Source organism: Mastigoproctus giganteus, chromosome 6, assembly GCF_048544385.1.
Source record: "Mastigoproctus giganteus isolate SK-2022 chromosome 6, ASM4854438v1, whole genome shotgun sequence".
NCBI classification, from domain to species: Eukaryota; Metazoa; Arthropoda; class Arachnida; order Uropygi; family Thelyphonidae; genus Mastigoproctus; species Mastigoproctus giganteus.
The window spans coordinates 76977384-76994126 of NC_143580.1; the positions used below are offsets into that span (position 1 = coordinate 76977384).

Consider the following 16743-nt stretch of genomic DNA (forward strand, 5'->3'; position numbering starts at 1 on the left):
CTACGTACCAACATTTATTCTTGGTACTGTTAAGCATCTGTAATCCAGTACAGATACTCATTACAAGTTCAAACAATCTTGCCATATTTAATGTTATTAACTTGTTGGTACATTGAATAATGAATGTTATAGCAGATCCTTCATTAGAGACTGTACCTATAAGAATGGACTTTAACAATATACTTGCATAATTATTTATATTGATGAATTTTCAAATTTAAATAACTTTTTTTATGTTGAATTTCACTAACATAACAAAATAGAAGAAACTCATGACTCTGAATACTAGGAATATGGTAAATAAATCTGATGACTCAACTATTGGTTAAGTCATTAAATGCTGATATTATAGGTATACAGAAACATGGGTGTCACTTTGATATTGGGGATGCAGAATTTGAATATGGTGATTATGTGTACAGAAAGGGCAGCAGTCTAGAAGAACAAACTCTAAACAGTACAACTAAAAGATATAGGTTGCTAGTGTAATATTGAATCAGTATTGAGTGAGAAACATTGGGAAAACAAATCAGAGTTGGAGTCTGTTATAGGCCAAATGATTGTGGCCTATAATGAATAGCAATATTCATTATAGGCCACAATCATTAATATTTGATGAATATTAATGAATAATTAATAATGAATAGCAATACTGAGAAATAGTGAGCCAGCAAATCAGAATGTCTTATCATGGGGGATTTTAAATTTACAGATATCAAGTGGAATTTGTGGGTTGGAAGTTGACCTCAACTTCCAACCCACATTTCTTGACTGCTTTCTACATCAACACCTTAGAGAAGCAAAAGAAAAGCAAAATTCACGGTCTGATTATCAGCAGTGATTCATTATATATTAAGAATCTTCAAGTAAAGGTGGCAGGGATCATAGCATATTGATGTAGGATTTGGTAAAAAAAAAAATACTGTCAAGGATAAAAGGAAGGAGGATTCTTGTAAGGAGGCTCATGTTTTTTTACTCTTTACAGTGGGACCAACTGATGATGGAAAATGTAAATGCCAAATAAGAAGTGTTCAGAAAAGTAATCATAGAAATCATTAAGTGTTTCATACCAAGAATTGTTCAAGACTTAAAGAAAATGGATGTCACATGAACTGATGAACTTAGTGGCAGAAAAGAAAAATGCAAGGGACGATTATAAACTGTCAGGGGAGAAAGTCTAACACGTACAAACTAGTGTGTAATCATGTTATTCAGGTAGTTAGACAGATTATGATAAAGACTTATAATCTGTCTAAGAATGCAAAGAAAAATCAAACTCTGGCAGGGAGCTAAATAATTTTGTAATAACTGAGAGTAAAGTGGAGGAGAAATTATTGAAATTAAACATAAGTAAGGCAGCAGGGGTGGATGGGATCTATCCAGTTATATTAAAGGAAGCAGCAAAGGAAGTAAGCAAACCCTTAGCCATAATTATGAAAGCTTCCTTTGACTCAAGGGAGGTCCCCATTGACTGGAGATGTGCAAATGTGTCCACAATTTACAAAGGGGGATCAAAGGATGACAAGTAATTACAGACCTTTTAACTTCTGTTCCAGGGAAAATAATGGGGTCACTGTTAAAGAAGCAATGTAGGATCATCTAGACAAGACTGTAGTTATAGTTCAGACACAGCATGGGTTTGTTAAGGAGAGGTCTTGTCTTACAAATTTGATTGGATTCTAAGATGTGGTCACAAAAGAAGTGTATGCAAAAAAATAATTTTTATATCATTATACTTGGATTTTAGGAAAGCTTTTGATACTGTACAAAATTGGAGCAGTGTTGCATTAAGGGCAAGTTGCTACAATGGATGAAAGGATGGTTGAGTGGGAGAAGACAGAGTGGTACTCAATGGACACTGCTCTTCGTGGACTAACGTTATTAGTGGAGTCTCCCAAGGTTCGGTGTTGGACCCATTGTTGTTTTCTGTATTAATGTCTAAGTTTGCAGATGATACGAAGGTTGGTAGGGTTGTTAATGACAGTAATGATAGTACACTACTGCAACAGGATCTGGAAAAGTTGAGCAGAAGGGCTGAGAAGTGGCAACTGAAGTTTAACATTGACAAATGTAAAGTACTGTATGCGGGTAGCAGTAACCCCATATGCAGTACTTTATATGGGGTTACTGCTAACAAGAGTAGCTCATGGTGTCTTGTCAATGATATACAGGAATCTTGTTAGCATGGATAAGTAGGTGATTTTCCCTTTGTATAAGACAATGGTCAGGCCACAACTTGAGTACCACATACAGGTCTGGAGGTCTCATTTTAGGATGTAGAGTTGCTGAAATGAGTAGAGAAGAGCAACAAGATTGGTGAGTGGAATAAAGGGTTGCTGTTACCAAGAAAGGCTTAAATTCTGCAAATTGCAACAGCTGGAGACTAGGCACCTGCAAGGTGATCTAAGTGAGGTGTATAAGGCCTTGAATGGTTTGAGCAAGCTCAATGCTGATAGGATTCTTCCTCTTGCTCAGATTACTCACCTGAGGGGACATAAATTGAAATTGAGGAAAGATGGTTGTAGAAAAGACGTGTGGAAATTTGCCTTTAGCCAATGGGTGGTTGATAGTTGGAACAAACTTCCATCTGTTGTAGTGGAGGTCAACAACTTAAATAAGTTCAAGGCAGACAAACATTTGGAGTGAATGGATGGGCAAAATGTTTTTTTTTTTTTTTTTTTTTTTTTGGCTGATGCTGTATAAGCTTGCTTTCTTGCATCATACGCCTCTTCTAATGCTAATAGCAACCAGGAATTCTTTGCATATGTTAACAACAGAAGAAAAGGACGAATCACATTGGTTTACTATATATGAACAGTAGAACTGCTGAAGAAATTGATGATAACCTGAATAAATATTTTGCACCTACATTAACACATGAAGTTTTTAAAGGTGGATCACTCACTTTGATGTATTCATACCTGATATATATCACCTTGATACATTAAAAGATGATCTGAATAATGGGACCACTCGCTTGCTTTGCTTAAATGGCTATATTTTTAACTTGTTTATCTCAGTATGATATAAAACAAAATGTTAAGACCAGTTTAAAGTGGACCAAAATGCACAAGGACAGGTTGAAAAGTTTATTTCTTAAAATTAAGACTCCAGAAATGTTAAGATAGTCACTGAAATTTGACTACAAGCACATTTATACCTAATTGTGACACTTGAATATCAGAATCAACAGCAAAAAAAAAAAATAAATAAATAAATAAAAATAATCATGCTTTGTTCAAAATTCATTATTAAAGATAAACCTTCAAGTTTGCTTCTAGGTAACGCTTCAATCCACATTATTTATGCAATTTTAAATGGTTTATTGAGTTGCTGAAGTAGAAATTAGCCAAAAATTTTAAACCTATTTACTACTAAAAGGCATGCCCAATATACTAAATAATATTGCATTCTTGTCATAGCTATTAATTCAACTCTGTGGGGGCAGTTGGGGAAGGGAAGGGAGAGATTCTCTATAGGGTTTATAACAGGTCTTCTCTAAGTTTGTTTCTGGGTACCAGTTAACTTGTGCATGCAAACCTGGAGGAGACCTGTGACTTACTCAACTTTGGCTTGATAATGGACACCCAAAGTTTCATCTGAAATGCTGATAAGAATGCAATAACATATGGTATACTGGGTATGCCGTTTAGTAGAAAATAGGTTTTTAAGTTTTTTGCCTAATTTCGAGTCTCAACAAATAAGTTAAAACTGGATAAATAATGTAGAGTCAAGTGTCTAATTTTTAATAAATTTTGAATATTCATCCATGTAATGCCTTTTACACAGTATACTTGTTTTTGTTACTAAATATTAGCATTCCGGCTTAATATTTTCCAACTCAAACACACATATATATATATATATACAGCTCTACCAATTTTATCTGTGCAGTGCTCAGATATTCACTCAAATGAGTTCAAAAAATCTAGCTACTTTTTCATAAGAGATTCTAGTGAAATTTATAAAAACAATCTGAACCCTGAACAGGGGTTTATGAGACCCTAAGGGCTTTTTTCAGGAGAAAAAAATTATTAGAAATCAGGTCCAAAACACAGTAAAATCTATTTTTTTTTCCTTAGAGAAACCTTTTACCCATTCCTTCTAATAAACAGGTTCTTTAACTTTTTATTGGTCATATCGATTTATTAGAAATTTGGAACGCGTAAAGGTTAAGTAAAACATGGAGAAAGGTATGGACAAAACACTTCTGACTAAAGAGACAATAATATATGGCCTAATATTGCATTGCAGATTCAATGGTGGCTTGACACTAGTACAGTAGTTAGTTCCCACCATAAGTGACAATCCAAATCAAAGTTGAGTGGGGGGGGGGGAAGATTCTCCATAGGGAATTTAAATACTGAAAAGTTATGTTGTACTCAAACAAATTGTTTGAATACAGCACCAATACCATAAGTGGTTCAATGGACATTTGTGTTATTTATTTAAAGAAATAAGTAATAATCAAATAACTGTCTGTGTATGTGAATGGAGTGTCAGCTGGTCCTAATTTCTGGTTACGGAAAACTAAGATTGGAACCACCACTGCTTTAGCAGCTCTCTTTTGATTTCAGTTTTCTCACGAGTGCTCTCCCTCCATTATAATTATATGCAATTTAAAGATGCTGAGCTGCTAACCTAATAGTAAAGTATGACCAAGATATTATTAGGGAAGAAATTATTAGTGAAACAAATTCTAGAAAAAGAAAATTGTTCAACTACTGTTTGATTTACAATGCAAAGTGGTTTCTTAATTCTTATCTGAAATGAAAACACTTCATACAAAATACATCTGTCATTGACAGTCATTTTTGTTAAAGAGGGTGGCAAATTAAAGTTGATTAAAAAATATCTGAGGGCATCAGGGAAGCTGAAAAAAACTATATAATTAAACAATATAATATCAACATAGAACAATATATTGGAAAAATAAATAAATCTTTCATCATTCAAGTCCCACATAAGTTGATTGTGCTTTTTATTATAGTACAGTATTTGTTTTATATAGTGTGAAGTTTCTATTTAATTTACAAATATAATATTAATAATTAAAGGTGTCATTTGTAATTTATTCCAATGATTTAACTTTGTCATATGGAGGTGAAGCTCTTTATAAGCTGTTTTAAATAACCAATATTTCTGTTATTCATATATTTCATCACTGAATATATTGTGTATCTGCGTGTGTGGATGTGAAGGGAGTATGGTAATCAATGGCAGCAATGCAAAATTTGCCATTGATTCAGGCATAAAATCAGCTGGACATAGCCCTGCTTCTATACAAAATAATGATTAAATCACAGCTAATTCTTTGCAAAAATCACAGTATTGTGTCAGGGGAGGGTAAAAAAAAAGAAAAGAAAGAAAATTATGAATAACACTGGTGAAGTTTATTATAAAAATAAATTGCAGCTTGGCATATGAGATACAAATATTCTTTCTGTAAAAATTGGCATGAAAATATACAACAGTGTAAGGGTATAATATGCCATGCACCTTATTTTTTTATTTCTGAAATTTTGTAAGTTCACAGAGAATTAAATTCTAAGCAGTAATTTCTTAATAAAAAAAAAAAAATTCACTTTAAATAACTAAAAGCTGTGAAATGTTAAAAAAAACATTAATGTTTATTATGCAGATAGTTATCTATTTAAATACACAAATACTTTATTTTTAATAAATGTTAAAATCCGTAGACTATACTAATTACATTCACCAATCTTCATTACATTTTCTCTTTATACATTAAAAAAAGGTTTTCCTCCTAGGGATATTTATTTGAGCCAATGGGAGAAGAGGGCAGGGCAATTATGTCAGTACAGATGCTCAGGTAAATAATTACATAGGTCATTTCCTGATTAGATTTTGAATAGTGTATTATAATGTTAGTATAATGTTATTATTATATATATAATAACATTAATACAATACAAAACTATACAGATATTTACGAAAAACTAAGCTATTTACAATCATACTTGTACTATGTCAGGACAACGGGTCCCTTCATCAGCTGACATTAATACACAAAAAATGTTACAATGGAACATCAGATGATGATGTTGGACGTGGTCACGTATTAGACAATGAAGCACGTTCACGAGGTTGGTGAACATTAAATGGAAGGAACACAAATGGATTACTGGGCAGAATCAGACACTTGCTGTTGACAATGTAGAGCACATATGTAGGACACATGCCAACATTTGTTGCATTAAAAGACAACTGCCTCCATAACGCTTGTATATTTGTAAATAGTTTGGTATTTTGTAAATATTTTAATCCTGCTCTTTCGGGTGCAACAGTATTCCTCATGCGTTATGGAACCTGAATCAAAGCAAAAGGCCTTTTCCTAAGTGACTTATGTTTTTTTTTTTTTTTTTTAGTTGTTGGCGCATTGGCTTCTGTGGCCATAATGCACCTCTCAAGGTTTTTGCAGTACTCTGATCCAAGCCCAAGGTGGGATTCGAACCCGCTACCTTTGGGTTGCCAGGCAGGCACTTTACCCACCCGGCTAGCCGGTCGGCAAGTGACTTATGTAAACACAGGTAAATAATTACACAGTGATATTTATTTGACCTTGAGAATGCTGCATGGTGGGAGAAGAGGGATGCAGGTGACGTGGTACAAGTGGGCGGGGAAATTATGTCACTACAAATGCACAGGTAAATAATTACATATATCATTTCCTGATTAGATATCAACCGGTGAGTTTTGACAGGCGTGTTGTTTACGTAGAAAAGATTTAACTTATTCCGTCATACCTCTATATTTTATATAGAAAATGTTCATGAAAGTTATAGAAAGTGTTCATGGGAGTTGGCAAGCAAAGTTCTCTAGTGCATATTATTATTATTGGAAGGTAAACACACAATGTTCTGATGCTTTTTTTTTTTTTTTTTTTTAAATCTATATATATTAAAAGATGTCTCTTTTTTGTGTTTAGAAAGTCGTTTTTAAAGGAAGCTCTGTCTTGCATAAAAATCATTATACTGAACTGCTGGCAGATGATTAATCCCAAATTCCGATAAATTTTAATTCCAGTCAATTTCTTAGTATCAATTTGTAACCTTTTCAAGAAGTACATGTGTTGTAGATCTACATTTTAAAGGTTGCTTCAAGAAATGTTCCTTTATTGTACAAATTGTCACCATCTCTTATCTGTTTCCAACTACTGTAGAGTCTATAATAGATAGGAGCAGAAAATAACACTGAATCCTTTGGAAATCAGAGATCACATCAAATTCAGTTTCAGAATTTGAAAAAATTAATTTAATCAGATATTGACTGGAACTGGTGGGTTGGTTACTCATACACACTAGTCTACACCAGAATATTGGAGAGGCAATGAGAGAAAGCAATACTCAATCTGATTATTGGCAGTGAATCTTCACGAATTTAGAATCTGCAGATAAAAGAAACACTAGGTGGCAGTGATCACAGTGTACTGATGGGGGATTTATTTAAAGATGTAACTACCATCAAGGGTAAAGGAAAGGGTTTTTGCTTTCATAAAGTTGACTACAGTGGTCTCAGAGTTTTTAAATTCTATAGAGTGAGACAGACTGACAATGTTACCAACAGCAAATTGTAGATGGGAAGCATTCAGGGAAGTAATCGTGGAAGCTACTAGGCTTTTCGTAATAACTAAGAAATGCTGTTCAAGGTACCTAAATGAAAGTCAGGTGAGCTAATGAGACTCGTGGAAGAGAAGAAAAATTCATGGGATGCATATAAATTATCAGGTGATAAAGATGCCTATAACAGATATAAACTAGTCTGCAATCAAGTAACAAAGGAGGTTAGGCCATTTGAGGCAGATTATAAGAAGTCTTTGGGCAGAGGATTTAGAAAACAGCAAAGACTTTTTTTTTTTTTTTTTTTTTTTGATTTGGTAGTTGTTGGCGCATCGGCTTCTGTGGCCATATTGCACCTCCTAAGGTTTTTGCAGTACTTTGATCCAAGCCTGAGGCGGGAATCGAACCCGCGACCTGTGGGTTGCCGGGCAGGTACTTTACCCACTCGGCTAGCCCGGTCGGCAGCAAAGACTTATTACTTAAACACTAGAAGGAAGGTTCCTGTGGACTAGAAACATGCAACCATATTACCATTTCACAAAGGGGGATCAAAGGTTCACATGAGTAATTATGGCTGTTAGGGCTCAGTTAGCTTAACTTCTGTTCCAGGAAGAATAACGGAGTCACTGGTTAAAGAAGTAATGCAGGATCATCTATACAGAAGGGCAGTTATACTATAATTCATAGCATGGATTTGGTAAGTGGCAATCTTGTCTCCCAAACATGTGAGGAAACACAGCGGCGTTCAGAGACACATATTGAATATTAACCCTCGAGCACTCTTAATTTAATGTGTGTGCTGCACACATACACATTAAATTTGGTGATCACTGATGCTGCTAAAGTTAATACTGAAACTGTGAGTTTTTTTAGCACTATACAAGAAATTTATAATTTCTGTAGTGCTTAGACTAAACGATGGGATGTACTGAAAAAGTACACCAAAATTGCAATTAAAACTTTATCAAATACTAGATGGTAAGCAAGGATCGATGCTCTTTATTCATTTAGATATAATATTGGAGAAGTTTTAGATTCTTTTGTGGAAATTTATGATAATATTCATAATTGACAATAATACAAAATATGAAGCAGAAACATTAGCTTTGAAAATTATGGATTTTTGTGTTCACTTATAATCTGGTATGAAATTTTGTGCAGGATCAATGTAGTGAGTAAAATTCTTCAAAATCCCGACACAAATTTAAGTGAATCTATAAACACGTTAAATAATGTAATTGACTTTACTAAAGAATTTAAATCGGATGAAAATTTTAATGTTATATTTGAATTGGCAAAAGAGTTAGAATTAGATTTAGAAATTTCTCCTGAGTTCAAAAGCAGTACATTACACACATGTAAGAAAAGCTTGTTCTGTTATGAATGTTCAGACAAAGCGCCAGTTAATCCGCAATATAACTTTAAAGTTACATTTTCCCTTCCAGTTGAGGGCACTATTATTAATTCTTTGGCTGAAAGTTTGATCTCTTGATAAGTCACTTTAACATACTTCAATTGTTTTCCAGTTTCACGGAAATTTCTAATATGAGTGAGGACACTAAGAAAACACTGTGATGATTTACAAGTTGCACTGACTTATGGTGAAGAAAAGGATATTTGTGCCACTGAATTATATAATGAAATACAAATTCTAAAGGACGTCATACAGGACAGTGCCAGCTTAGACCCAGTGAAAATATTGCAATATATATATATATATGCAAATGATTTTGTAAGCATCTTTATTAATTTAACAATTTCTCTTGGAATATTTTTGACACTTACAGTTACAGTAGCAAGTGGCGAACGATCATTTTCAAGACTGAAACTAATTAAAACTTGTCTAAAATTTAGTATTTCACAGGAAAGACTGGTTGGACTGTCAATGATTGCAACAGAAGATGATATCTGTGAGAAACTAGAAACAAGTGAAATTTTGGATGAATTTGTTTCCATAAAATCAAGAAAAGTAAACTTTTAAATCATTTAATTTTTTCATACATTTCTTTTTCCATTAAAAATTAAATGATTCTTCATTGTGCAATTTTTCTAGTTTGTACATCTCATAGCCAGCAATCGGCAACTTATGTATCTGTAATTCTAGTCTATGTACATTTTTGTGTGTTTCATGATTTTTGCTGTGTTGTTAATATATGTATTTTTCAAAGTACACAATTTAAAAAAAAAAAAAATATATATATGTGTTATGAGTTTTCAACCTTTAAATTTTAACTACATTTAAAAAAAAAGGTAAGGGGTGCTCCAAATTGCATCTGGGTGCCAGGACCCCTAGAGCCGCGCTGGGTACTGTAATGCAGTAACAAAGCAGCTGGATTCAAAAAATAATTCTGATATCATATACTTCGATTTCAGAAAAGATTTTCATAGTTGCACATTAAACACTGCTGGGATGAATATATAGGTGCAGAATTGGAAAAGTGTGGTATTAAAAGCAAGTTACTGCTAAGGATAAAGTGATGGTTGAGTTGAAGAAGACAGATTGGTTATCAATGGATACTGCTGTTCTGGATTTACTGAAGGTGCACCAGGGTTCAGTGTGGGCTCATTACTGTTTTCTGTTGTAAGCTTTTACTTAGTAAAGGCTAGCATGAGTGGGGAGGGAAAGTTTTAACAGGGGACTCGATTCGACGGAAGTAAGAGAATCAAGAAATTCCACAAATTAATTTAAATATACCAAAAATAGCAAAGAGAGAGACAAAGAAAGTTTGGAAAATCAGGGATTAACTGGAGAGGGGGGAGAGAATAAGGAACAGTATATACATATAAATGGGTCCTTTTATGGTAGAGGTGTTGTGTGGTATGTAGAGAATGACTTGTATGTAGAGGTGCTTTTTTTTTTTTTTTTTTTTTTTTGAGTAATGGCGTACAGTGTGAGGGAAGGAAGAATCGCTAGTTGGGAAGTAGTGTCGAAAGTTGCTGAAGAAAAGGTTTTCAAAGAGAACTGAGCGGAATTAGGACCCTGTAGCATCAGAGGTAAGCTGTGGGCCCCAAGAGATTCAGAACAAAATAACCAGGAGGAAACTTTTAAGCAGGCTGGCCTGACAGGACAGGAAAGTAAGTTATTGTTTTCCTTATAATGTTCACCACTCAAAATTTTATAGCCGAGCAAGATTTAGTATCAATGTGGACTCCCTGAAGGCATTCAGTATTCCTGTGACAGTAATATGTATTCCTTATAGACAATTTTAAAGGATGAATTTTTAGAACTCTGTGGTGTTTGAACATTGAGATTGCTGGGATCTTTCCCAGAGATGGAATATGTAGTATTGGAATTTATTTGGTGTGTATAGGTAAATTTTTTATAACTATGAATACTCCTTGTGTAAACTGTAGATGTAAACATGCTTAATGCTACTCAGGGAGACAATAGTTTATATGTATGAGTTAACTGAAGAGAGTTTTGGATTATAAAGGAATATGTATAATTAGTGCCTAACAATTATTATTATTAAAGTTTTCTGTGAAATTAACATGTGTCTGGAGTAAAACTGTTTTCACAAGGACATTGAATCCTTTTTTTAAGCAGTCAGGGACACTAACAGGATTTTAAATTAAAGTAGGACGGTAAACATCACATGGTAGTTACTTGTGTGATTATAAAATGGAAAATCACCCACACTGTATTTATTAATTATATTGATGAAGGTATATCAGTTTAAGTTTACAGATGGTACAAAGGTTGCCAGGATGGTTAATCAGAGTAATTAGAGTATGCTACTGCAACAAGATCGAGAAAAATTAGGCAGATGGTCTGAGAGGTTAAGATTAAGGTTTACAATTTTATTGGCACATTAGCAAAAATGCTCTTATGTGCCAAAGATGGGCTGAGAAATGGCAATTGAAGTTTAACATTGACAAATGCAAGATACTGCATGCATGTCTGTAGCAGTAATCCCAGATTAATGTACCAACTGTGTAGTACTACACTCAAGGTAGTGGAAAATGAAAAGGAAAATGAACTGAGGAAAATGAAATGAAATGATATGAAGTTCTCTAAGCAGAGCACACAGGCTGCGAGGACAGCTCCTGGATATATGATGCTATACGGGAAGTTTGCTATCTGGGATAAGGTGATTATCTCATTGTACAAGGCAATGGTTAGGCTGCATCTTGAATACTGCATACAAGTCTGGAGGCCTCATTTTAGGAAGGATGTAGAACTGCTTGAATGGGTGCAGAAAAGGGCAATGAGATTGGTGAAGGGGAACCAAGGGGTACTCTTACCAAAAATGGCTTCAGTTCTGCAAATTGCAGCATCTGGAGACTTGCAAGGTGATCTAGTTGAGGCGTTTAAGGCTTTAAATGGATTCAGCAAGCTCAATACTGATGGTATTAATTCTCTTGCTCAGAATATGAGAGGTTCATAAATTCAAATTGAGGAGGGATGGTTGCTGAGTAGAAGTGCAAAAGTTTCCCTTGTTGATTGATTTCAACAATCTAAAAGGAAAATTTGTTTTTAAATCATCATGTTGTGAAACAATGTGCTTGACCCATTCAAAGGGAATCCTCAACACTTTCAGTACCATTTTTAAACTTATTCACTAACTGATAGATAGTTAACATTTTGTGATAAATATCAGCAGGTTTTATTCTTCTGCATTCAAATAACAGATTACACATCACATCTCTCTCATGCTGTATGACTGCAAGGGAGCTGCCATTGTTGAAAATTTACTGCTTCCATATAATTAGTAGTGGCAAAGCAAGCTTATACAGCATCAGCAAAAAAAAAAAAAAAAATCTTTCTGCATAAACAATTCATCCCCTCAAGTAGTGTGTCTAGTTCTTCCTTGAATTTATTCATACTGTCCACTTCCATAACAACAGATGGACGTTTGTTCCAACAATCAACCATGGCAGTTGATTGTTGTAAAAGATGAAATTGGAAGTATTACTCCTTCCTCCATATTCACCATTCACCAGACTTACCGTATTTCCCCATGTATAAGACGCACCTTTTTTCGAAAAATTTCGGGTCTAAAAACTGGGTGCGTCTTATACAGTGGTTGTAGATTTTTTTTTTACTTGCATTTTTTGCGCTTGTTGTCTTTGCGCTCATTGTTTCGCACTTGTTACCGGTATAGGTATATTAGGTTATGTCTTGCCACGTTCTGCCCAGAAATGGGCTTAGAAAAGATTTTCGTACAGTGTTGAATTCAAGTTAAAAGTGATCCAGTTTGCAAAAGTGAATGGAAATCGTGCTGCTGAAAGTAAATTTGGTCCTCCTCCAACTGAGAAAACAATCCGAGACTGGCTACGAGAAGAAGAAACTCTACTGTAAACGCCATGGCGGAAGAAGGCCATCAGAGGCAAGTCAGCAAAATGGCCTGATTTAGAGAGGGAATTGAAGATATGGATTGAGGAACAAAGGGCAATTGGAATTCTTGTGTCCACAAAGATGGTTCAGCATGAGGCAAGAAGAATTGCTGATGAAAAAGAAGGTACTGATTTCAAAGGAGGACACAATTGGTGTTTCAGGTTCATGAAACAGAATGGATTAAGCATGCGTACACGCACCAGACTTGCCCAAAAGATACCTGAAAGCTATGAGCAGAAGGTCCTTGAATTTCATCGTTTTGTCATTCAATGTTGGAAGACACATCAGTTTGAGTTGGGATATATTGAAAATATGGACGAAGTCCCCCTCTCAATTTTATGTCCCAAGTAACAGAACTGTTGATAAGAAGGGGGTGAAAACTAACTGTGAAGACAAGTGGACACAAAAAGAGCCATTATACAGTTGTTCTAGCTTGTTGTGCCAACGGAACCAAGCTGCCTCCTATGCCGATTTTCAAACGCAAAACAATGCCAAAAGAAGACATTCCTCGAGGAGTGATTGTCCACGTTCATGACAAGGGTTGGATGGATCAGGATGGGATGAAGATCTGGTTTGAGAAAGTTTGGAGCAGGAGACCAGGTGGGCTCTTATGCAAACGTGCCCTATTGGTGCTTGATCAGTTCAGGGCACACATGACAAAAAATAAAAAGAAGATTGCTGCAGAACAAAAAACAAAACTTGCCGTCATACCTGGAGGCTTGACATCTCAGCTCCAACCACTTGATTTCAGCATTAACAAACCCTTCAGAGCTGCCATGAGAGACGAATGGAACCAATGGATGAAGTCTTCTGGGGACAATTTGACACCAGCAGGAAGAGTGAAGAAACCAACTATAGGAGAAGTTTGTACCTGGGTGAAAAGATCCTGGGATAATATCAAAATCGATATCGTTGTCAAGTCATTTAAGAAGTGTGGCATTTCAAATGCCATAGCTGGAACCGAGGACGAGGCAATATATGAAGACAGTGATTCGTCATCAGACCCAGTGATGAGTTGTATTAATTTTATGATGAATAAAACATGAGTTCAATTACTTTATGTAATACATTTTTTTTCAAATTTCAGGCCCCAAAATTAAGGTGTGTCTTATACATGGGGAAATACTGTAGCTATTTGTGATTATCACCTTTTTGACCACTAAAAAAAAAACATTAAGAGGTTGTTACTAACGAGGTCAATAATGTAGTTCAACACCAATCAAAAAATTTCTTCTCTCAAGGAATACAGGCATTAGTGTAGCATTGGAGGAAGAGTATAAAATGTAACTGAAGACTGATCTGCTGTTTGTGAAATCAACTTTTATTTAACTTTGGTGGGTTTCATCTGAATGCCCTTTGTAGTTTACCAAGAAGAGATGCAAATTACTGAGAAGTAAAATACCAAAAACAGTTTGAGCAATTGACTGAAATTTCATGAATAACATCATGTAATATAATTTTAATAGAATAAAACTGTAATAGGATGAAACTGACTTCCAGATTTAAATTCTCTGTAAACTGATATATGCCCAACCCTGTATATCAACAAAATGTTATTTTTAATAGAAGCGGGATTAAAAACATCAAAGATGTAATTTCAATGTTTACAAGGTGGTTTTAAAGGAAGTTTTGTTTTACATAATAACATTATATTGACCAATCCAGCACAAGTAGGCATTAGTCCAAATTTCAATAAAATAATCTAACCCAAGGGGCTCACATTTGGCGAGTATAGGCTTGGCATACCCAGGGTCCTGGGTTGGATATCATCATTCTTTTCTTTCTTGGTGAATCCCTTTTACTTCTGACTCTCTCTCTCTCTCAGCTAATAATAATAATCCTTAAGCAGTACAGATAGTAATATATATATAAATGAATTACAGTAGAACAAAAATATATATTGCCACATTAAGTTAATTAATTTTGATTTCTGATTACCTCAATTTCTGAATATGCTATATGAATCTACTCACTAAATGAAAAGACCAGCTAGTCTTGAAATAGGCTGCCACAACAGCATCTCATATTTTAGACAATTAACAGAATAGCCTTTTAATGATGCTATCTGTTTAAAAGTTGTGCATTTTTAGGTATGTCATGGATACCAAAGTTCATTCTGTCTTGACTATTAGGATTATATTGTTTGCCCGTGACAGTTGAAATTCTGCTTGCTACAAAATATATAGGACAAGGTAATCCATCTGACCTAAATACTTATTACCATTTGGCAATGAAGAAAAAGAGCTACTTATTGTTAATGCAATTTGTTCCCTAAAGGGCAGTGGTCATACATAGTTACTTTTAGTTTCATATTCAGTTCCTCAAATTATGTAGCAGAATTAAACATGTTTCAACAATCATGATTCAGTAAACCAGTGATACATTATGTAATGAGTAGAAGTTAAAAAACATTAGGCATTTCACATATATATCACAGAAGAATATTTTCAGGAAATTTATCTGATGGTAAAAAAAGTCCACAATTATTTAACTCAATGTTTAGGTTGATGCAATAATAATTTGCATTGATAAACTGAATAAATATTAGCGCTACATAGTGCTTTCATGAATAATATTCTTATCTTTCTGTAAAAGTTAAAGTAGAGGGGTATGCTTTATATACAAAATAACCTTAAATTAGACTCAAGTAATGTCACTGTTATTGGAAACTGAGATCAGGAAGGAAGAGGGAGAGGAAATAAAAAAATGCCTGGGAATACTAAGAAAGAGAAACACATAATTTCTTGTAACAAACAACTCATCTTTTAAATCTCTCTCATGTTTTATTCTACAATGTCTTTTTAAGTGTAACTCAGAAAATACTGTGAAGGAAAAGTCCTCACAAGTCTGATAATTTATCCTGAAGAATCATCTTGCCAAAGATATTGAAGGTAAAAATCTTCATGTATTTTCCTTGGTCATATGAAGTCCTCCAGCCATTATCATAAAATAAATGATGGGTGATATATCACATTGAAGTAATTTTCCATAAAATCTGAAAAAAAAAAAAAAAAAAAGTAAATTCAGTCACATTTTTATTTATATAACTGTGACAATAAAAATATATACAAAAATGCCATTAAACTTATTAAAACTCAAATAATTTGACTCAGATATTCTCCAAGTGTGATAGCTTCATTACAAAAGATTACACTTAACAAATAGTTTAAACAAAATTCACCAAAAATACAAAATATTGAAAAAATAATTCATTGATAAATAAATTAGAATAAGTAACTTAACACAATCATAATGTTTATTTTTATTCTAGAGCCAGTTATACACAATTCACAGAGAAGACAGAAAAATAAATTTTACTGAAATATATAATAATTATATAAATATTTTTCATGTTGAAAATACAAGGTAGTATTTTCAGCATGTCTTCAATGAAATTTTTATTGTTAAGAACTGCTTATTGATCATATTTTAATATATGCAACACAATGGAACCTTCAATTATCAGAACAGTCCCAGCACTGGTATGCAGACAGTAAATTTAAAACAGTTACTGCTCTTTTTTTCTCAGCAACACATTTCACAGTTGACGAAATAATGATATTAGCATTAGTAGAATGCGTCGACCGAGCTAGCCGGGTGGGTAAAGTGCCTACCTGGCAAACCAAAGGTCGCGGGTTTGAATCCCACCTCGAGCTTGGATCAAAGTACTGCAAAAACCTTGGGAAGTGCATTATGGCCACAGAAGCCGATGTGCCAACAACTACAAAAAAAAAAAAAAAAAAAAAAAAACTAGAATGCATATGATGCAAGAAAGCAAGCTTATGCAGCATCAATCAAAAAAAAAAAAAAAAATGCTCCCATTTC

The 16743-nt window shown here is 34.1% G+C and overlaps 1 protein-coding gene across 3 annotated transcripts in view; it reads right to left on the minus strand.

Annotated features, from left to right (window-relative positions):
- Positions 1 to 9768: 9768 nt before the first annotated feature.
- The window catches only part of LOC150084420 (NPC intracellular cholesterol transporter 1-like), a 466919-nt gene continuing 459944 nt past the window's right edge, over positions 9769 to 16743 (minus strand). For all 3 annotated transcript variants that reach the window (XM_090376058.1, XM_090376057.1, XM_090376056.1), the window contains one exon: positions 9769 to 15913. The gene's annotated coding sequence lies outside the window, so the exon portion shown is untranslated. The remainder of the gene's footprint in view (positions 15914 to 16743) is intronic.